The sequence below is a fragment of the Agelaius tricolor genome, unplaced genomic scaffold (assembly GCF_023055355.1).
Source record: "Agelaius tricolor isolate 1412-34295 unplaced genomic scaffold, bAgeTri1.0.p SCAF_2, whole genome shotgun sequence".
Classification (NCBI taxonomy): Eukaryota; Metazoa; Chordata; class Aves; order Passeriformes; family Icteridae; genus Agelaius; species Agelaius tricolor.
In genome coordinates, this window is record NW_027269262.1 from 66,428,578 (window position 1) to 66,453,098 (window position 24,521).

The following is a 24,521-nucleotide window of genomic DNA, read 5'->3' on the forward strand; positions in this document are numbered from 1 at the left end:
GCAAACCTTTTACTCAGTGCAACTTCCTCTTCAGAATACTTCTTTGAAGCATTATTTCTTTGATTGAAAGAGAATACCTATGTGCCGATTTTGGCTAAGGTAGAGTTAATTTTCTCCACAGTAGCTAGTATGGGGCTACATTTTGGATTTGTGTTGGAAACAGAGGGATCTGTGCTTGATAACACAGGGATGTTTTAGCAATAACTGAGCAGTGCTTACACAGGGTCAAGGCCTTTTCTTCTCCCCATCTTCACACCAAAGGAATATGTGAGAAGAAGCATAATATGAATCATTTTTACTACTTTTTTAAATTATAACTATGATATATAGCTTATCAGAAATGACAAACGATTGGCCATCAATGTTTTGCAATTTTCCATATCAGTGCTCCCTTCTCTTTTGAATAGCTGGAGTCATACCTTGCAAAAGCTCCCTCACTGCCAGAATTCTGCCAAGAGTTAATTTTATTATTTATTTATCTCTGAATGCTCAGTCCCATTTAAATATCCATATTCTCATTATATACCCAGAAATATTTACTGTTCATTACTTGCTGCAGTTCCACTGAAAATCTTTTGGTTAACCACTAGGGAAAAGAAATGACACTGTAAGAGTTAGATGTGCAATAAGGCTTTATAGAGACAGAATAAAAGCCAGCAGAAAGTTGAGGAGTTAGGTCTTGAAATGAAAAAGTCGAGATTCTGAGGTGTGAGGGTGTAAAGGGGTGAATGTTGCCCAGGAGATGGAAAACCACATTAAAAAAGATTTGTCTGCTGTACTACACTGAAGAAAATTGTTAGCATAAAGTGGAGGAAAATTGCAAATTGAGTGAGTAATAAACACAGATGCTTGAACACAAAAAGCAAATGCACAATCAATATTTATTTGCAAACATATATGGGCAGAAGCAATTGTTACCCCTCAGTGTCACATTAAGTGTAAAAGGGATCTTGCAATAATTGGGTTTTGCCATTGTTCCGGTCAAACTACATAAATTCTGGAAAGCTGCTGAACTTAAACATGTGTGACTGCAGTGAAATCATTTTCCAACTTAGAAAAAAGCCTTCAGGAGGCTCTGTCTGTGCTATAACCAAATCACCACAAGGAAATTACACCCACAACCTACAATTAGGCAAAACCTGACTAAACAAAAGAGGCATTCAAAAAACTTAACACATTTAAAAGCACGAGCTCTGCTCTGACATTTCAACTTGCCCTAGTGTGGACTTGGGCTTTATTTTTTTATTTGAAAGTCCTATGGCAAGGCCCATCTGGTCTGTGTGAGTTCAAAAAGAGAAGAACTTTGTCTGAGACACTCACACAGGTCAATATGAAACTCCTCAAAGGTCTCCTTCATATAAAATGTACATGCCCAAAAAGATTAGGCGGCTGCTGCTACTGGGCATTGCATCCCAGGTTTAATCTGTTGGCTATCTTAATTATTTCCTTCTGTATTACTTACTTCATAAAAGAAATTGCTAAAAGCCCATATGTGGTGAAAGTCCACCTGTTACTTGTGGATATAAAAAGCCTCCAGAGAAAAATGTAGGAGTAGAAAATACAGAAGCAATTATTTTAGCTGCGACAAAAGCAGATTTTACTTACTACGTTTTCCTCCTCTAAATAATTCAGCAACTGGGAGATTTCATGTCAGCGATTTCATTATAGGAATGAAATTATTTCACAACCCCCTTTCCTTTCACAATTGACACAGGTTCAGCTCCTCAGAGAGACTCTTGAATTCTTAAATGTCAACACTAGTGCTAATAACCGTCAGCCCCTTCACTTTGTTGCTTAAATTTCCTTAGCACATGGAAGAATGGATCCTTTAATATCTGGATTACTGCATTTCTAAAGAGAATGGAAAGTGAGCTACACTGTAACTAACTGGGCATAATGAGCTTTTACTGGGATTTAGAAGATGTTAATAACCACAGTCTGTCTCCTTAAATTAAAAACAATACCTGGCCTCTTATAGTTTTCCCTCGCTTGGTATCTGTCTTGTTCATACTTTATGGTGGCTGTCAGTGCATTTATTGTACTAGAAGTGAAGATTTCCCAAATGGAAGATGTATTTCTAGGAAAAACTGCCACCACTGTACAGGTAAGAGAAATACTGTCCTTTAATAAATATGAGCAAGAACTTTGAGTGAATGTTTTAATCTTTGCACAAAATATTGAAAATTGTCTTCCTGTAGCACAGAGGAAATATTAAACCAGCAGGGCAGTTAATGCACTTCCTGGGACTAATATGAAAAAATAATGAGATAAAATCAGATAAATTATGTTAAAGACAGGATATGAAAATGCAGGCACAACAGTACACCTGCAATAGCAAACAAGAGGGAAGCAGAGGTAAATGGTGTTCTGTAGCACAGCCCATTGGCAGCAGCATGCTGAGGGCACTGTATTAATCTTTTCCATCTTCACTGTATTAATCTTTTCCAACCTGACTTTTAAAAATATATATATTTTTTCCCTGAAAAGTACATTTCTGTATTCTGGGACAGCTATATTTCCTCTAGGTGCTGCAGGAGCTTTCCCACTTGTTCTCTCTGTGTTTCTATGTGGCAGTGGCATGTGCTCCCTTCCCTTCTCAGTCCATGCACAGCAGTGAGTTCCAGAGACACATTTTCTCTGTTCCTCTTCTGACTGGTGGTAGAACAGGCTGGATAATCTGCATGCAAGCACAAAAAAAGGTAAGGATTGAGAAATATTTTCCCTTTCCAGTCATCCTGCATTCAGTACCCCACCCTGATTTATAAAGTATATTATACTAACACCTAAGGAGACCTATTTTTAGCAGTCTCTGAAGGCAAGGGACATAGGCACATTCCCTGTTCTAAATCCTGCCTACTTTCTCTCTGAAATAACCTCTTGCAAATGCTGCCCAATTTCAAAATGCTGCAGCCCATTCTCAGCACACTCCCCATGCCTCCAGATCTCCCCGAGGGATAACAGGGACATGAGTCCCCACACTCCCTTCACAGCTCCAACAGAGCTAATTTTTAAAACCCCTTGGTTTTGTAGTCTTTGAGAGATGTAACTACATTTTTAAGCTGCTGAATCTTTCTTTGTAATTTTTAAATCTGTTCTGGTACAGGGACTTCCTATAACTGAGGAAAATCCTGTTCAGATTGCTAATAAGGGAATCTATCATTAAAATAGGCAAATTTCTAAGAGCAAAAAACAAAAAAATCTCTTTTGTAAATAACAGCACTACCTCTATAGATATCTTGGAAATTCAGTATTTTCTTGAACCTGTAACTTACTGGTGATTATGATGCTTGAATGTGACTCAGTGATTTAAACATAATCAACCATTTTTCTCTTTCTATTGTCTCATTTTCTCACTGGTAATTAATGTCTTAAATGATGCATTCACTGGATTATAGAAAAACCTCTGCTCGACCATTTCAGCTTTTTTACCTTTTTCAGATTCTTTCCCAGAACTCACCTCTGACAAGTGTCGTTGTTCCAACTAATTGTTATTTTTCAGAGTATTTCCTCCCTTTCTTGCAAGCACATATACTCATATTTTTCCCCAGGAAAGGGAATGGAAAAGGCAGCACAACAAGTCCAGTTTTCATGAAGAAAATCACCTTCTTCAAGCAGAGTTCTAATCCTCTGTCAAGCAATACCAAAATGTTCCAGGCATCATGACTAATGGTGGGGTGACTCCCTCTTACTGGCATTGCACACACCACAGCACCTTCCAGGAGACCAAGTCCAACACCAGGAAAAGCTGCCCAGTGTCCTGCTTGAACTTATGCTTTCAGAAAGTGAGAAACTTCTGTCTACAAATTGTAGTTAGAAAAACATTACTTCATGTCAAAACATATGTAGAGGAGGAAGTCAGTGATCCCTAGTATTGGTTTCTTGAAAGTGTTTTGTCCTTCATGAATTTCAGAAGCCTGAGCATTCATGGAACAAGATAAAGTAGATTTATTTTTTGTCTCTTAATATACAGCATTTATTATTTCCTCCATAATGTAGATCAGAGGAAAATTATGCAACTGATATTACATGGAAAGATGAAATTGCTTCTTTAATACCTCTTAGCAATTTCTGCAATCTTTGGAATTCTTCTGATATCCTGTTCTCTGAGAGATATATGGGTCACTTCAGAAAGACTAAATCCAAGCTCTAAGAGCTACATGTACTAATTAGATTTTTCAATAAATAATTTAGCAAGCCTGTTTCAGTTGAGAGGTTTCATTAAATACTTGAAAATAATTTAAAATTTTGTATCTTTTTACATCTGACCCAGGTTTGTCTCCCCAGAGATGTCTCTAGGTTTTTAAATGCAATTGCACTGTTATTCCAATAAACCATTTGCAGCTATTCTGCATACATTTGCTTTGTCATATTGATTATTTCAATTGTTCTTTTTTAAATTTTGTCTAGAGTTCATTGGTATTCACTCTTTAAAGAGGGAAACCTTAACCTGAGGCTTACAAAGGTCTATCTTGCCTCTGGAAATTTTTCTGCCATGGGATTAATGAAAGTTACATATAAAATAATACGAGAAGAACACCATATTTTACTATTCCACCCTCTTTCACAAATTTTATTTCCTCTCTTAATTTTAAATCACTTTTGCTTCGTAATTGAGCAGATTTTTTGTTCAATATTTTCCTTTCTTATAACAAACAAGGCTTCAGTCTGTGAAATCTGCATGGGAGTATAAGAATGTTCCTGTTTTGTGGGTGGTGTTTCACGTCATTACAGTGTCTTATTAATGGCTCCGTTGTACTTCTCTGAATAATTAAATTCTGCTAATGGCTGTAGTATTTTAATGAGCAACATAATCCTTTTTTTTTATTATTATTACTGCCAAAGAAGAATAGGAAGATGCCAACCACTAAAATGCAGCTCTTGTGGAACCCAAGGACATATATTTAGCATAAATCAATCCCATCAGAATGAACTACAGAACAAGGCAAAGAGTTTTTCTGGAAGACTTTCAAAGCACCATCAATAAAGTGATGCTACGATTGATTACTTCTCAGCACACATTCCAAGATAAATGACCTGTGATTCCATTTAAAAGTTAATGCTGAAAGGTCTTCAAATGCTAATAGCAAAGAGCAAGACATAAACACTATAAAAAGAACCAAACAGATATTAGAGACAAAAAAATACAGACATGCAGATATACTACAAAAATGCACACAAAGACCTTTTTCAATACCCAAATATGTTTGTTTCACAGGTATTTACAAAGTAAAATATAGTTACTAGATAGATAAAACAATGAAACTTTGAAGTTAATCCACAAGTTAAAACTCTTTCAGCAAGATAAAACTTGTTTCTGAGTTTTATCAGTTACTGTTTAAACTCCTACATTTCTCTCTTAATAAATCCTGAGTGGCTAAATCACACCATTAAAGCACAGCATGCAGTAGGGTTGTTTGCTCAGAGCTCCTTTGTCTTGGAGGCAGCTTATGGCAGCCCACTCAGCAGTCCATTCCACAATAAAAATGGGAAATACATAGACTTGCGTTCTCCAGGAATCTTGACAGTTCTGTAGATGTGCACAGATGTCAGACAAACAAATAGAATGAGACAGACAAACAAATAGACTGTCCAGACCTCTTTTGGCCTTTGCAGTGTGGAAAGGCACTTTGTTCATGATGTTATGTCACTACTGCCAGCCCAGGCAGACACACACAACACAGCCAGGATCACTTAGGAGCCAAAACCAGCTTGTCCTGATGGAGCCATTTCTGGGAAGTCAACAACACGTGTGCAATGCATTTACACCAGCATCTAGAGAAAGATTTCTATGCCACGTAGAAGGGAGGTACTAAAATATATTCCACTCAGAAACATTGGATGGTAACAAACAGTGATTTTAATATAGAGGCCTATGAAATACTTATGGGGAGGGGCCATTATGGAAAGGCATATAATTGTCACCTCAAATAACCAACAACTGAATGTCATAACCCATTTTGCTCCTTCCAGTCTGCCACCCAGCTTGTGTTTATTTGCAAACTGGCTTTGGTCCACATTTACCAGGACAAGCTAGTTACAAGGGAAATGTTTCTATTTAGAATAGATACACAGTATAATTTTTTTCCCAAATGATTATATATTAACCTGAAGACCTATGAAAATCTGCTTTTCATTTTTGACATTCTTATTAAAAGATTGTCTCATTAAAAATGCTGGCTCATTCTGGTGTTTTTAGTTTGGATTACTAAGTAACATACACTTGCAAATATGCCTGGTGACTCATGTGAAAACAGAAGTTATTTAACTTGCAGACAATTTTCCTACTTCACTGCAGAGATTCCTCCATTGTCAAAGATACCTGTTACCAAGAGCTACATTCACTTCTTACACTCACAATGGCTACAATCACCTGCACAGCTGTCAGCCAGACTTGGTGGCTAATTGTATTTCTGAAGTGCATTATATGTGTTCTGCTAATAGAAATAATGAAAGTTTAATGTTCGCTGCTCCTAGAGCAGAATGGTGATGAGTGTATGATTTTTAAAAACAGATTAATTTATTGAAACTATGCCTTTTTTGCAAGAAAATGAGCATGTCAATCTTTATAATAGAGAGGAAAGAGAAAAAACACTGCCATGTCATTTTCGACCACAACAAAAGTGCATTGGATATTTTATCTTTAAAGAAAAAAAAAAAGCTCCTTTTTTCCCTCTCTAAGAAGAAAGATGAATAATACAGACCTGTACTTTCCTTGAAACTGCTGTGCTGAACCAAGAGTGATGACAGGATCTGAGTGTGTCTTGAGCAGCAAAAACAAATAAACTTTTTCATCTGCAATACTTTAGAACAGACTACCTTACATTAGTTAGGAATAATTAGAATCAAAAGATAGCAATTTTAGAACATGCCCAGCTTGAATACACAGGGATGAATTCCTTGATCAGGTAAGATTTGATGGTGATTTATCATTTTAGACCAGTAGAAAATCCAACTCCTCCATTACAAAATTAACATTAGACATAGTATCAACAAAAAAGTATCCACCTCTACAATATTTTGATCAACCTCTTTAATTTCTTGTTCCAATGATAAACGTAAGGAAATAAAATCTTTGACCCTCATTCAGATCCAGGTTGAATCTTGGGATAATCATCCTCCAGAGATAAGAACCATTGTCTCAATGACTGTACTCTGCTGAGACTCTGGCAACAGGTATTCAGATACCCTTTATTACCTTTAAGGACATGGCAACCACTAGCAAATGAAATCACCTAACAATGCTGAACTGTATATTGATATTGTAATCACAGGATGATTCTTGCATATTAGATAAACATTTTTCAATTTGAATAATACTACTTTTCAATTAATTTCTTATTCACATCTCCAACTCAAATTACTAAAGTGCATCAAATATTCACAACTATCATCAATATCTAGCTGCCTGAGAAGGAATCTCTAATGATAACATGAATAAAGCAAAAATGTTGAATGTGATCATAGAATAATTTATTTTTTACCTTTCATTATAGCAAGAACCCTTTGATGCATATTTTAACGAATACCTTCTTCTAGCTGTAAACTTTAGAGTGTTGTGAAAAAATAAATTGGAGGATTGCTTTTTTTAACTAATGAGTCAAATTTAAATCTTCTCATCAGCACATGTATTTACTATGCCTCCAAAATGTCCTTATGTCTGCTTAAACAAAGCCTTTATAATAATTCAACCTGATTTCCTTCCTCCCATCACCCGTCAGGGGGTTCACTGAATGATCTGACATGCATAGTACATTATCTATCATAAAGGATGATGAATACTTATAAACCCCTGCTTCTGTGGAAATCAGGACCTATGTGGAGAAGGCCTGGACTTGGTGAGGTCATCTACTCTGGGGCCACTGCTGATCCTGTTGGGCCATGAGCAGACAACAAGAGTCCACCTCAAAAAGCCCAAGCCCTTCCCAGTGGGTCATTGGAAGGAAATCCAAAGGAAGACAATAGCGAAGGCCATGCTTAACATTTCCCAAACTAAATTGAGATGTCATTTCAAAGATTAAAATTACTGTGCTTGTTTGCTTTTGGGCAGTAAAATTGAGAGGAGATATAAAAAGAGCTTCAAAAAGGAAAAAAAAAAGTTTTGGGGAACTTTTATGCAGTAAGGAAAGAAAAAGTATATGTATGATAGAATAGGAAACTTTTTATAACTATTGAGGAAAAGTTACATAAAATATTTCTCCACTCTGAGTGTGTGTTCATGTGTGTCCTAGAATTGTGCACACCTATAAAGACACAGGGAGAGATGAAACTGCACAAGTTGTGCATTATTGTAACAAGCATTTCCTTCCTTCTCAATGTGCTCAATATTATTTGTGGATCACACTCAAAAGTTCAAATTCAATTTCTGCTCAGGTAGGAGCCCAGCTAATGCCAATGGGAGTGTTATTCATTTCAAGGATTAAAAAAATAATAATTAGACCCTCAGGTAATAAAATATCTTACCACAGGGACATTTTATTTTAAAGATCCTATAATTGTTTCCTCCAAAACTTTATGAAGCAACAGACAGAACCTCAACTACAAGCAAAGGTCCTGCCAGGTGAATGGCCTCATGTACACACCCTTTTTTGGGCAAAAAAAAAGGTTTCTGACCTGACAGGAAACACAGGAAACTGCCTCCACTTGCAATTGAGTTCTGGTCTTAATGGCTTTTTTATGAAATTCTGTGGGCAAAAGGACAGGCATTCTGTCTGGTCTTATATTTTGGCATCCAAGCTCTGCATTTTCACACCACAGATAACCTGAAATTGAAAATACTTGTCACAAGAGGGTTATTTTTCCATCATCAGTTTTCAAAGCTGTCAGTGAAGCATCTTCTAGGAATCCCCATGGGCTCGATTTCTGCTTGACTGAGGTTAGATTTCTCTGCCAAACCCCCTACAAGGAAGGCAGAATACATCTCTGCACAAAGGAGGCAAAAATGCAATGAAGCCCTCCTCATGTGTGAATGAAATGCAAGGGAGCACTTCATGGATAGCTGGAAGTCATAGAGGAGCTTTTCCCATTCCTGGTGTTCTACCTTAAAAATTAGACACCTGCCATCCTAATAGATGTGAATCTAAACCATTGACTTTGGGCTCTCAGAATCCTTGCAAATCCTACCAGAATTTTCCAAACTGTCTTGAAATTCACATTAGTATAAACTTGCTGGTGATTTTTTAGGATGTGTATGAGCCATTTGTTGCATAATAGCATTATTAAATGTCCTGCAGCTAAGGAATCTTTCCTGTATAGAAGAGCTGTTGCCTACATTTCTCTGACGTCTAATTCTGCTTAGATTTATGGTGCCTGCTCACTGTCCATTATTAAATGCTTCTATTAACTTTTCTGTTACATTTTTTCACAGCTTACAGCTCTATAAAATTGAGTAACTATCTATGCAAATTCATATCATTTGCATTTGTAGAAGTCCTGATCCAAATAAATGTGTTATCTCTCTACATATTTGGTATATGTAGAAGCAAACCTTTTCCTAGTTTTTCAAGATGCAGTGACTTCTCATATTTCACCAAATCTGATTAAAATAAGCCTCTGTACCATCTTATGATGATGTGGGGGCAAGGTATAAAGTTAGAGTCAGATCTGACCAATATGTAGTGGTGACAGCAATTCTTTAAGTCATGATCTTCCTTAGTCAAGAACTTCCAAATTTGTTTTGGTTTTCTATCTATGGACTAGGTCCACAAAAATATTGCATTACAATTATTTAAGGACGTTGTTTTCTTGGTTACTCTTACCACAGATCCAGATTTCCAAGTTTCAGTAGTGCTATGCCAGGTGCCTGGAATATAACTATATGCAAAGATTTAAGATTTCCCTTTGTCCTTACTCTTTCCTACTGAACAGTTTAGGCAACTGGCTCCCCAGCCCAGCACTCTTTGTGGATAACATTCCCTTTGTCCTGCAAACACAGCTTGGAGGTCACACTGAAGGCTGTAGAGAGTTCTCTAGGGCTCAAGGAATCAATAAATGGTAGTTCACAATCAAGGGAGATCAGTTAGCTTCTTCCTTATGCTCACTGTCACAGAGCAGGTTCATGATCCCGTCAACCTTTTTGCACTGAAAAGGAATGGAAATAAAATTTACCTCTTTATTGTCCATTGCCAAATTTATCTAATGCAATTTTGGAGAAAATATTTCAACAGCAACTTTATTTTTTTAACATTTTTTTGGAAAATTTTGGTGCTCCTGCTACTCAGATATATACACAATTCTGCTATATTACTCAAGCTACAGTTATTCTACCCTGATCTATTAAAAACATTTTTTTCAGAAGTCATGTCCTTCACTTCTTTGTATTGTAACAAACCAAAACAAGCTCCAAAGAAACAAAAATACAAACAAACAAATCACAGTTTAAAAAACTAGCAAATCTGTGGTATACCTTAAGAATGATCCAGGTCACTATGTGAATGAGTGCAATACTTCACAGTTTTATGTTATTATTTTTAATCTCCTTCAATAGTCTTCAGAAAGAACTTTGCCCAGTATAGCAAATAAAACAAATGAATCCTGAATCAATCATCTAGTCACAAAAGATCCATATGGAGATTTGTTTTATAGGTGTTATTCTTCTATGAATAAAAAGGATCAGAGAATCAAAGAACTTAGTGCAATCATGTGATTTCATGCCAGTCAGTGAAATATCACTGAGGGCTTGTAGTGGGACAGCAATATGGGACTATTTTGCTACCACAGAAAAGAAAATGTAGAAAGTTTGCAGGAAAAAGTTAAAAATAAGGAAAAAATATGGTATTTTGAGACAGGAACTTTGTAGTTTTGCAGAAAAAATTAATCATAAAGCTTATTTTCCAGAGAAAATTTCTGAAAATTCCTCAACTTGTCAAAAAATCTTTGCAAAGGGAAGAGAGAGGTACTTCTATTCTTAAATTCTTTCAATTCTTAAATTCTATTCTGTGAGTGATATACATTTACACTATCTTTTGGTGATATGAAGAAACTCAAAGGAGAAAGAATAGTGAGTATCATTAATAAAGACATTAAAATGTACCCTTGTGATCAATGTTTCTCAGGATTCAGGGGTTTATTCAAGCTGGTAGAGTAGAATAGTCAGATCCACACCTTATTTTATTCCTCATCTAAGTCTAACTATCATATCCAGAGTTTGGTATGTTGATTTCTCAATTGATCATACCAAAGTTCTACACATTCCCTGGGTCTCACAGGCCTCTAGGTCTGTGGCATTTCACCTACATCTTTTTTGTGTCTTTTCAAGCAATAACTCTTGCTGCAACTATGAAGAATATTTTCTACACATTTTTATTTTCCTCTGCTCAATTTCAAGACTTATCAATACCTTTTAGAATCTGATTATGAAACTATATTTGCTATGCATCAGAGAGCAACAGTCATGACTCCCCTTTCTCCTATCAGAAGCAGAAGGGTTCTCAAGGTCCTGTGAGTAGAGATGGAATAGAAATAAAGATGCAATTACTCTTGAAAATATTTTCACACAACAGATATTTTCTGGGCCCAGCTTACTCTCACAGTTGTTTCAGTTTTATGTTCATAGTTTCTAAATCCTAAAAACTATGGCACCAGAACATGTAAAGGAAACTTTCTAATGGATGGACTGACATGCTGCCACTGTATGCTTTGAGACAAAACACAAATGAGACAAAAAGAAACACAGAAATCAAAGGAAGGCCTGAAGGTGAGATTAGTTCTCCTGACAAAACCTCATTGACTTTTATGGTAGAGGAGTTTGTCCTAAGTTTGAATTGATTAAAGGGAAGTCATGAAGGGAGGGATGCAGAGAGCATTGGGAAATGGCTTATGGACCTATCAGGTATTGGAGTGAGCTAAAATTAATGTTCTCTTGTCTGGTAGACTTCCTATCTGCTCAGGGTGTGATCTCATTGTTCAATCTGTGGAGAACTGAATCTGCAGAATTTTAGGGATCTAACTTTGCCACTAGGTCAGCTTTGTTAACAGGAGAGTAGTTATACTGAGATAGTATCCCAGACCTCTGTTACAATGAGTTTGGGGTTGGTTTTTTTTCCCTTAAAAGTCCTTCCTTTATTGATAGATGCTGGGACTCATGGATGCAGTTTCTGGGACTCATGGATGCAGTTTCTTCATGGATGCAGGCTGGGAGGAGGAGGGGGTTACCCTGCAGCAAGAAGGGTTCATGTCTGAAATGTTTGAAACAAGGCAAGAAGCACAGCCATTCATCTGTGGTTAGTTTTTTAAATGATTTTGAAATAATAATTTCATTTGGTTTAAGTTGGGATTAAAGGTTCCCTTTAATAACGCAAAAAATCAAAAATGGCTCAGAACAACATTGGCCAATCAGAGTTTAAAGCAGTAAAATTCAGTCTTCCCTAAGCAGAGGAAAAAAGAGAATTAAAAACAGACTCTAAGAACTTTCTCCAAAGTTAAATCCAAAAAGAAGGAAAAGAAATATTGATGTAATCCTCGACTTTAAACAAACACAGATTTTGACTATAAATCTCCTAATTATCTCTTGTCATTCACAAATTTCTGAAAGAATTATAGATATTAGTGGCTTCATCTGAGGTCCTTTCCTTTGAAATATTTTTATTTCTATTCCCTGTTGTGCAGGAATAGAAATAAAATATTTTTATTCTATTCCCTATTGTACAGGACCATCTTGTTTCTGACTTGAGTGTAATCACTTGTTCTTAAGCACTCCAGGGTAAGCTTCTCTCTTTTGCAAACTTGTTTCTTTCCCTAGGTCTCAGATCAGTTCTGAAGTTCAGATTTCTAGCAGTTTAGAGTAATTAAAATTCCACTTAATCAGTAACTTTTTGCAGAGGCATCTTTTATCCATACAAATATATCTTTGAATGCATTTTCTCTCCTTAGAAGACAGAGGCTTATACTAAACATTGGTTTTACACCCTTTGCTCCAGTTACCCAGTTGCTAAAGATTTTTTCTTTTCTTTTCTCTTTTCTTTTCTTTTCTTTTCTTTTCTTTTCTTTTCTTTTCTTTTCTTTTCTTTTCTCTTTCTTTTCTTTTCTTTTCTTTTCTTTTCTTTTCTTTTCTTTTCTTTTCTTTTCTTTTCTTTTCTTTTCTTTTCTTTTCTTTTCTTTTCTTTTCTTTTCTTTTCTTCTTTTCTTCCTGGAAAGGCTGCATTTTTATATAACCCAAGCCTATTGACCACATTTTTCAAATCAGTCTTTGTTTGCACTAAGGATCCCTGAGCTGTTTTGGATTAAGCACCAGCTCCTTCTCTGTCACTGCTTTGTTTATGGGAGAGATCTTCACAGGCATGTTGATGATTCAGTTATGCCTAGATACAGATCTTCTCCTGTTTTGTATTCAAATCCATCAAACATCACACAGATCTACCCATTATCTGCTGAAACTGCCTGTATTTGAAAACAAATTTTGTGCTCTGTGGGACATCCCAGTTCAAAACAAGGGTAAAGCAAGTATTTAGGCAACATGGAGAAAAGTAAGAGGAAGAAATGAGAAAAAAAGAAGGAGGCAAACCAGAGGAAATCCAGTAAACATGTTTTTCTTAGCCAGTTTTGTTTGAATTGCTTTTGTTTTTTTCTCTGACCAAAGTACAAACATTCACTCCTCTGGGTTTTACTCACTAGCAAATGATCTGGACTGCATCCTTCACAGAGACATTCACAAAGTCCCTCCTCTACAGGACATGTTTTAAGAATAAGTAGGTCATAACCTCTAGCTTCTTCTAGCAGTGTTCTGAAAACTTGAATTTTTTTCAGATGCCCCTTACAAGTGGCAAACAAATGAAAGTAAAAAATGGTATTTACTAAATAGATGCTGTTCACACTGATCCTCTTAATTTTTGTCAGATTTGGCATTAAATATTAAGTGTTTATTCAAACAGGACTGAATCAATAGAAAAGAGATATCTAACAGCTACATTAGCATTCTGCAGCTGCTACATAAGTAAAAGCCTTTTATGTTAGAATTATGGTTACTGTATCAGAACAAAATCATGTTCTTGTCTTCTAAAACAGAAAATTCCACCCAAAACAAAAGAGACTTCCAAAAGCAGCTCAATATCTAAGACAGGTAATTACAATATGCATGCATCTTTGTAAATTATGACACAACTGTGGCAAGATGATAAACAACAAAATGTTCCTCTGTTTTTCATAATAAAGATTCTGAAGAAAACCATATAGACAAAGTCTCCTCAAACTCATTTAGTAAGCAGGGTACACCTCTCAGAGATTCATCACCTTTAGATGAATCACCTTTAGAAGATCTAGCACTATTCTTTGTAGATGATTTCATAGCCTGATGTGATAATCTGCAAAGCTATTCCTTGAAGTTCTTCATAGAAAGGAATAAACACTCCAGAATTTTCAAGTGCCATAAGCATAATGGAGTCAAGGAAATATCTTGTTCTTCTCCATAGTAATGAAAAAAACATTGCTTTCACTTTCAGCCTTGAAAGAGTCCAGTACCAAAGTCAAAAGCATCTCATTCATTTGCATCTCTTCTTCAGTCTGTCTTCCTTAAAATTGAAAAACTTCTCTTCCCCTCTTTTTGCCTCATTCCATTTAGGGTAGACATAACCTCCAGTCTTAAGCACAGAGCACTCTCCAGAAAGGTGATGGATGCAATCAGAATCCACTCAGGCTCAGGGACAGGGAAATGTAGGGAAGAAAGAGAACAGCAGAACCATGAAAACAGTCTTTAAAGGAAAGCTATGAGGTAGTACTTTTGAAAGAGGGTACTGGACTTAGGACCTGCAGTAGAAAGAACCTTTTAAAGTCTCAAACCACTGGGAGGACAAAATACTGGTGACAAGCCAAGCAGAGGAATTGCCTGCCTCTTCAGAAATCTACTCTAGATGGCTCCCAGCCAAACAGGCCATTTCCCTGGATCATAGGGAGCACAGATCTATTTGGTTTATATCTAGAATGGACATTGAAAAGAACCTACAAACACTCGAACACTGCATGCTGTGGTGATCATATAATGATGTTTAACACCTCCTAAATTTCCATTTAGACACTGATTTACAAGGTTTTGTATACTCCAGCTCCATCTCATTTACTCCCCTGGAGACATAACACCTACCTGCCTGCAACAATTATTTTGTGAGTAAAGCCTCAGAGGTGCTGAAGAAGGGTACCTTGACTGCATCCGTGGTAGTGTGAAACCTACTAAATTACTCTAGACCCACAAAGCAGACATTTTTTCCCCACCTAATTTTCCCTTATGTCCTAATCTATAGTATTTTTGAAATATAGTACTAAAGGAAATACTGGTTTATCAAGTGCCTCTTTAGAGCTCACTTGTGGGATGCAGAAATACCGGTTGCCTCTCTTGTTCTGTGCCTATTTCTGCCATTTGGCTTCATACCTGGAGAATGGTTTTCACTGTAAATTGAGCCAAAAATAAAGCAAGAATCAGTAGTGCAGCAGTTGGACTTTACTGTGATGCTGTTGGTACCCATTACATTCTCAGTACACCGCATATGAGAGGTCTGGTCATTCTGTGAAGCAGAAGTGAGAGCTAACCATGCAACTGAGAGCTAGCCATGACCCTGCCTTCCAAGCTTTCTCCCATTTCTGGTGTAAAACACTTAAATACTGCACAGAGAGATCTTGGATAGATAGAAACTGAAATCTGAGAAATGACCAACTGTTTCTTACTAACTCTGTAGTAATCTGGAAACTACTTCATCCATTTGCCCTTGGGTGAAAAACTGAACATGAATCCAGGGATAACAGTAAAAAATTTCTCCTGTGGCAAGAATTAAGGAATCAAATGGTTTTTATTCCAATTTACTTTCTAGAAAAACATTTGAAAAAAATAACTGTTTGAATGAACATTTTTAGTTCACTCTATGGAAAAAAATTCCATTGTCCATGGGGCATCTCTCACATCAAATTTCTCATAAAAATCACCATTTAATAGATAGAAAACAGCTTGATGTTGGCACTGATGCAAAAATTACTCTAATATCAGTAATGTTTGCTCGGATAATTATGTTTGCCACATCATTCTTCCTATTATCACTCCACTCCTCACACTGTGGAGAACAGACCCAATTTTTCAAATCAAATCCACATTGGTATGTGTATTTCAGAAATTGATATTGGGACTACTTGCAAAAGTCTTGCTGTAAAATCATAGAGTCTATAGAACACTCAAAAACCAATGGAAGAATTATTCCCAAAGCAGAAGGCAACATCCCTGACTCAGAGCTGGTTTTCCACATTGCCAAGTTGAAAAGAGAATCACTGTTTCTCTTAAAAATCATCCCTAGAGGAGAGGATTGTCTTTGTTCATCTCTTTGCAACTCCAGTGCAGTTGTATGCATTTTAAAATAAATTATAGAAGAATCCTGAATGCACTAAAAAAATATTTAAATAGGAATAAAACAGCTCCACTTGTAACTGGGTTATGGTACACATTGATTATTTTGGGCTGCTGAATTTCCTTTTGGGATCACTTGGAGCCAAAACTTCAGTTCTAGGAACTGTCTGTGGGCTATCTTAGTCTCAAAGGACAAAGTTGGCATAAAGTTTGTTCTTGGCCCACTACCAAGGTGTTTTCAGGAAAGGGAGGATTAGCCAAATAATCCTTGTCAAATATTCAGTGATGCTTAGCAACATGCTGCAGTCTTTGCAATGCTCCTGCACCTCTTCCAACACGGCATAATTCTCATACTCTCAACAGAGATCTGTACAATCCTATCCCAGCATGGGCTGAATTATTTTGCTGAATTGACTCTATAGCCTATGGAGGGCAAACAATGATAACAAAAGAATGAAAAAATTATTTTCAGGCGAGCTGAATGCAGATGGTACCTTTTGTCATCTAACATCTTTGTCATGTGGGCCTGTGCCTGGATATTGTACTGGAGGTTGTCCCATTCTCCATGTTTGTCCTAGAGGAGTACACAGTGTCTGTTAACCTTATAGTCATCTCATGGATCTCTCCTATTTATAAAGCATATTGTGTAAGAGCAAAACTTTAGGGTAAATTTTGAATCAATAATTGTGAAGTAAAAAACCCCAGAACTTCTAAATGGACTGGAACTGATACAAAGCTTTTTACTATGTACAAATGTACTGTTTTTAAACACAATTGAGGTGGTCATATTTGTCAGATAGCCTTCCACTCAAAACCAAAACCTGCACCTGACTGGACCTTAATGCAGATCACTTGATGTTGAAATTACTGCTCCATTGAGTAGTTTGCTAAAGATGGCTTTGTTTGGGAGTCATCATGCCTTGAGTTGCAGGATAATTCACATAGAGATGTCTACAGTTCACATGGAGAGTCCTTATTGATGCCATTCCTAAAGTGGCAGTAGTCACCACAGGGTGAAATAAATCATCTTAAGGTTTCATGATTAAATTTGAAGTTCTATCATCAGGGCAGTTTGTTTATCAAAACATAGCAGCCCAGCAAACATGATGAGAATGCATTTCAGTTCCCTGAGCCTTTAATCATTAACCTGGCAATGCTGCTGTTCTTAGTTGTCTATGCAAGAATAAACCAGATCCCACATGCTCCCTGGATTCCATCACACTCAATTTTTATTACTCTTCTCCCTCACAGAGACAGAAAATAACATCTGCAATAGATATTGGATAATGGGTAAAAATATTTGTTAACAAATAATAGAAATTTTTAAGAACAGAATGGCAAAATAAAAAGGCTGAAGAGGAAGTGATCACAAAAAGAACAAAGATAAACCTAATCAGACTAAACATATCCATGAAAATACACTCCCACAATAAAAATTTTTAAATTGAACATTTTTAAATCTGTTACATTTCACATTGAGAATTCATTCCTTCAACCCTAACACATTTATAAAATGAAAGGATAAAAATTATCCAATCCTGCAGTAACAGTTATCCTTCATGCCAATCGTCCAGGATACCATAGTCTCTGAAATGAATGGTCATTAGATATTCCCTCAGAAATCTCCATCTATCATAAGAGTTATTCAAGCAATATGAATAATTTTAGAATACCATCTATAAGATCTGCTGCTGAAAAGAGGATTCATGTTCCAGAAAAGAAAACATGTATGGGGAAGAGACAGAAAAAGACAACAGTTTCTTTAATATTTGGTCACAAGCTCAAAATTGCTCAACTACAATAAAAAAATCTTTACAAAGTGAATAGTGTTTGTGCAGAGATGTTCTATAGTCCATTTATTTCTGTGTTTTTCTCACAATACCTAAGGAATAATTGCTCTTAGAAGGTCTGCAAATTGCTCTGTGTGTCCCCTATCCTTGAGGACTAAAGTGCACTCCAAGTAGAACTCAGTCAGAGTCCATACCTGGATGTGCACAGGCATGTTTCCATATGGATCCATAGGGATATTTCCAGGTTTTAGGATCCAGGTTATATGATGGCACAGACCTCACTCAGAGCTTCTCAGAGGCAAAACCATCAATTGCTATCTCAAGAAAAAAATAATTTTTACCTGCAACACCAAAAAAGAAATTCTGCAGTACTGACATAAGCAGGCAGCTGGTATGATCCCTGAGAAGTATTCAGAAAGGTTTCATGAGAAATTGTGAACAGAGCACTAGCACAAGAGACTCAGAGACCTGTGGCAGGTCTGGGGAAACTCCAAGCAGATTTGATGTAGGTGGGAGGTACCAAGGAAGGGAGATGTTTCCATGACTTTTCATATGCTTCCTGCCTGCAGGAGCCAATCTGATTTCCTAAGAAGCTCAGCAGCCACCTCAAGAGGATTTTGTCCTGGCTGGTGGCTACAGTGCTAGGAAAGGTTTCCCAGATGCATCTGGTGGTGAAGCAGAAGCAGGGATGTTGGGCTGGGATGTGCAGATACTCAAGGAGCAGACTTCACCCAAATGCTGCTGCTTGCAGGGGAGCACAGTTGAGGGAGAAAGAGCAGCCACTGCATCCATTGGTGAGTCAGGGAAAGCCAGTGCTACACAGGGAAGGAAAAGGCAGTGTGATGCACCCTCTAACATGGATCTGATTCCTTGGCCTGACAGCTCTTTCATGGCTGGCACAAACAAAACAAACTCTTGTCCTCCTAAAACCCAGGAACCAGAGTTAAGGAATATAAAGACTCGCAATCTGATTTTCCTACTGCTCTTTTCTTTCCTTTGTTTTCCACAGGAAAAGCCAGTTCTTGGAGAGTCTTTAGTTGGAATGAGAAATGCCAGCTCTCCAAAGAGATGCAAAGTGTTGCTATAACCTTTCAGAGGGCACCAAAGTCAGCCAAAGACAGAAATGTCACTAGATCTTGTCTTACAGTGCCCCAGCCTTCAAAAATTAGTGCCTCCTGCCTCAGGTATAGCAAGCAGGGAGCTCCACCAAATTTCTCATCACATGCTAAATGAAAGGAAAAGTACACCCCTACTGTAATGTCAGAAATGCAAATAATGAACAACAAGAAGAGCAAATATTGTAACTCAAATATTTATAAAAGGCTGCTGTACTGAATTATCCAACCTTTTAGTGATCAGCCTCAAAATTATATGGTTTTGCTAACACTGGTGTATCTACACTTCTGCCCTTCCAGATGGATGATTAACTAAAACTGTATGTTAGCATGTTTTGTTCAGCATAGCATCTTTTAAAAGCACTCCACAGATCATCTATAAGAGATGATGTTCTGCACAACAGAAGGAAGAAAACATATTTCAACAGGGAAAGAACTATTTTCTCCAGGCCAAAAATAAGAAGAAAAACAACTGTCACACAAATGTCTAAGTACATAAATAGGGTTGCCTTGGACTTGTAAAAGTTCTGAGAAAACACAATTCAAAGTTTGCATTGTTCTGAAGGAGTGTAAGGGAGCCCAGGGTCAACCCCAGTGGCTCCAAAATGGTCAGATTGGTGCTGTAACACACTGAAAGCTGGCAGCTTTAAAGGAAGACTATCCTCAATAAATTAATCAGTGTCATTTGATAAAACTTTTGGACACTAGCTGTTAAAGCAATGCAGTCTGTCAAACAGGGCTGTGAAGGAAAGCAACATCTGATTCAGAGGTGTCAGCTCGGAGAGAACGAGAGAACATGGCTGAGGGAAAACAGCTCTGCTTGAGAGTCTATAACTGCTCCTTCCTGTGGTGGCATTGGAACTATAGCTGGGATGGATTAGTGGCTTCAGATGGGAAATCAGTAGGGAGAAACTTGAAATCCATTTTGTGCACTGCTGTGCTAATGTGCCAAATGCCACTGTCTCCTGGTTGGCTGCCTCAGGGAGGGAACTTGCAGTTTTCCATCAGTTTCTTGTAGATTGCCAATCTGGAAGATTTTAAGTCAAGCAAACCCATGTTACTTCATTGAATCAACAACACAGAATGAAAATCGTCATGAGCTGTGGCATTGTAATAGTGACTTCAGTCATAAATTAATAATATTATTTGAGAACACAGAAGTGTTAGAGCAGAGATTGCTTGGAACTGTGGTCTGAGATTATGGAGATGAAGCATCAAGAGAAATTATTTTCAAACTCCCTCTTTTCTCCCTGATCTTCACCTTTGTAATTAATTCTGGGATGCAGACCAAGCTGTGAGGAACACATACATATTAGGAAATGTATGTAAATGTAGTGGCCACTCTAGGGTCCTCACAGTCTACACAAACTAGAAATGGAAGCAGAATCTCATCTTCCATTTCCTTGATGAATCGAGGAATTTACTTGCTTGCCTGGGGCTATGTGGGAAGCCTTTGGCAGCAGGCAGGACCTCTTCTGCCAGGAGTCCATTCAGTCTGCTGCCCAGGACACCTTCCCCATAGCCACTTATTATTGTATCTACAGGAATGCCTCGATGAAGGCAGGAATGATGCATCTGACTCCATCTTCTCAGGAGGCTAATTTACTACTTTTTTGTACTACTTTATATTAAAGAATACTATACTATACTAGACTAGACTAGACTATAGAATACAGAAAAGGTACTTACTGAATGCTAAAAACATAATCATGAAAACTCATGACTCTTTCCAGAGTGTCAACACAGCTTGGCCCCAATTGGCCAAAGAGTCAAAACAACTCACACCAGAATCCAATCAGGCAATCACCTGTAGGTAAACAATCTCCAAACACATTCCACATGAGCAAAACACAGGAGAAGCAAATGAGATAATAATTGTTTTCATTTTCTCTGAGGCTTCTCAGCTGCCCAGAAGAAAAATCCTAGGCGCAGGAATTTTTTCAGAGAATGTGAATGCCACAGCCTATCAGCTATTTGCTTTTGTATGATTCCACCACGCCTTAGAAAATACGCATTAGACATTTGCAAAAAGGAAGCAGGAGAAAAGGTCTGCAAAAGAAAAAGTAAAGACATTCCTCAAAGACAAAAGTTCTCACCCCACTGGCCAAGGTGAGCTTACCCTGGAGAAGTTCAGAGGATAAAAAATGTGTCTGCAAAGAAAGAATTAATGCCTGATGAATCACTTACAATGGATGAAAACTGTAAAGATGATTGATGGTATTTACATTCAGCTAGAGTAATAGCCCTGCACTAACCTGTTCAAACCTATAAAATCCAAGTCTGTTTTCTTACACTGTTAAGGTCAGTGGAAATTTTCCCTTGGTTTTGTCTATAAGAAAAGGAGACAGAGGGGGGTTAAGTATGCTGTGAGTTATGTTAAAGCAGTGTTTGCATGATCTAATGGCAAATTATTAAGTCCTGGCACGCAAGAACATGATCATTCACATTTACAGTGTGGCAATTAAGAGGACAGCAGACATATGAGATAAAAGGGCAGAGAGGGGGGAGAAAGAGGAAGGAAGAGGACAAATTGCAAACCAACCAAAATTCAGTATACAAAACTGTACTTTAGGTAGGGAAACAGTATCAACTTCAAAGCCTCAAACTGAAAGCTCTTCTGACATTTTCCCATGAAATAGCTTGTCATGTGAAAATGACAAATGACTGAAGTTGAAAGTGCTTAAGGAAAATTTTCCCCATTATTTTCATAAGTCCAATGATTTTAGACTATAGTTCTTATGGCAAAGACAGAAAAAAGGACAATTTCACTATGGAACAGCTAATAGCCTAGTGATCTCTGCACTCTACCTGCCTGCAGGTAGGTTGTGCTATTTTCTAAGAGAATACCCTCAGTACTAAACTGCTTTACAGTGAGCATGTTCTCTCTCTTTTTTTGTTTTGTTTTTTTTTTTCTTTAATACACAAAATACTTTGGAACATTTATTTTTCCCTTTTGATTGTGGAAAAGCAAGAATATATATAAAATATTCACAAGTATTTAAAAAATGTGGTGTCTTCAGTGGGCCATATCTAGCATTTAGGTCATGTGCCTATCATGTTAATTGAGTGTCACTATGCATTAAGAGCTGGTGGCACTTTTGAGAGGAGGGAAGGGGAGCAGCTCATTTAAAGTTGTTACACCATGAAAGGCTGCCTACCAAGGCAGGCTGAGTGATTCACAATGAATAATTTATTCTCTCCTTTCTCTTGTGGAGTAGAGACAAGCAGGTTGTGAAGGGCTCCTTTTTTCTACTATATTGTATATATATCGTGTCTATTTTGTTTCTCTAAGCCTGACCAAAAGCCAGCCCAGGTTGATGGAGGACTTTGAACTCAGACATGCTCCATGGTTCACAATGAATGCCAGTAGGTAGCAACCCAGGCAAAGGTATGCTGCCAGGACTTTTGCTATATAGAGAGGAAAAAATCAATGATCCTGCTTTAAGAAGCAGATTATAACATACAGTCCAAACTGGAAACATCTTAAGCAGCTCTGAAGTCCCTCTGCAAGGGTTTTTGCAGGGACAATAATTTTGGAGTCAGGAGCATCTCTCTTATGAGGAGAAACTGTGGGAGCTGGACCTGTTAATTCTGGAGAAGACAAGGCTGAGAGGGGATCATCAATGCATATAAATACCTCAAAGACAGGTGCCAGGGGGATGGTGCCAGAGTGTTTTCAATGGTGCTCAGCGACAAGATAGGGAGCAATGGCCATAAACTAAAACACAAGAAGTTGTACCTCAACATGAGGAAGAACTTCTTTACATTCTGGGTGGCAGAGCACAGAAACAGGCTGCCCAGGAAGGCTGGCAAGTCTCCCTCTCTGGAGACATTCAAAACCCAGAAAACCACCTGGACACATTCCTGGACCACCTGCCTTACACGACCCTGCCTGGGGAGGGAGTTGGACTCAATAATCTGCAGAAGTCCCTTCCAATCTCAACAATTCTGTGATTCCGTGAAAAGATGCAAACACAAATTCACCACTTTCTCCCATCAACATGGGACAAGATCACAATAAGAAATTCTTTACTAGCCCTTCTGAGCATAGTTTTCCATAACTGCTCTATGAGAAAGGGGATAGAGTATACAAAAAGACGACTGCTTATTATGTGAATATTAGGTTTTTTCTTCTAAGTGATAAAAATTACATGAGTACTACTACTAGTATGAACAAAACCACTTTTCCACTATGTTGTTCATATTTTCTGTGACCATTCTCATTAGATAATCACTGCCACTTGATCCTCAGAGATTAACAGAAAGTACACACAAAAAGGACAGTGAAAGAAATTACACTACCAGTAAATATTGGAAAACAATTTAAAATATTCTGACAACTTTCCTAGTTTAGATGTATTTCATATCTCAGCTCAAAAGTGAAAGAAATAAATTGAACCACAGTTTGAAAAGCTGCATGGAACCTTTTTAAGCTAATTGCACCATTTTTCTGAGTGTCTGCTTGATAAATTTGGGAGATTAGCAACTTTCTTGTACAGAGACATTTTTAGTGTGTACCTCCTGGGAATTTTGCAGCAATAAGCAACATCCTCAAGCAAGAAAAGAAGATCCTCTTAATATTTAAAAAATCTAAACCAAATCCTAGCAGGGGCCACATGGCACTCTCCCATCCACAACCCAGGAACTGGTAAGGGTCAGGGCCAAATTCCAGTTACAGTTGTGGAGGTAGCCACTAGTTTTGCAGTATTTGAATGTATGGGTGGAGGCAGTTCAGTGCTATTTTGAAATACTGGCATAAACATGGCTTTAGAAACCTCAGCCTGTTGTTTTTTGACCCATGATCAATAATAATTTAATGACATTTGCAGGTTTCATTTGTTGGTTGGTTGGGTTTTTTAATATTTTTATTTTGGTTTGAATGTGGGCAAGAGAAACCACACAGTAATTTAGGAACAATATCATCCTCCAGGATGTGGTAGACTCTTTAAAACAGAAACTTGAGCCCTAATGTTTGGCATGAGTGAACCACAGTGACCAGACTCTACATGAAGATGGGTTGATAGGGTTGACGTTCCTGCCATATAAAGCTCCATCCTGGACCTGAGAAGCATTTTTCAATAGAAGTTTAGCTGAAATGGGGTGTTTTCAGTGAATTGTACTTTACAATATAAAAAAGGCATGGCAGATATTTGAAATTCCTTTGAATGTCATTTGCTGGTTTTGGTTGAGATGACAGAGTTAAATTTCTTCACAGTAGCTAATATAAGGCTGTGTTTTGGATTTGTGCTGGAAACAGTGTTCAGGGATACTTTTGTGTTTCTGAGCAGCACTTACACAGAG

The 24,521-nt window shown here is 37.4% G+C and overlaps 1 long non-coding RNA gene across 1 annotated transcript in view; it reads right to left on the reverse strand.

Moving 5' to 3' along the window:
* Positions 1–652: 652 nt before the first annotated feature.
* Positions 653–24,521, reverse strand: part of LOC139600815 (uncharacterized) — a 54,409-nt gene continuing 30,540 nt past the window's right edge. The window contains exon 3 of the long non-coding RNA XR_011682678.1: positions 653–2,677. This is a non-coding gene — a long non-coding RNA (uncharacterized lncRNA). The remainder of the gene's footprint in view (positions 2,678–24,521) is intronic.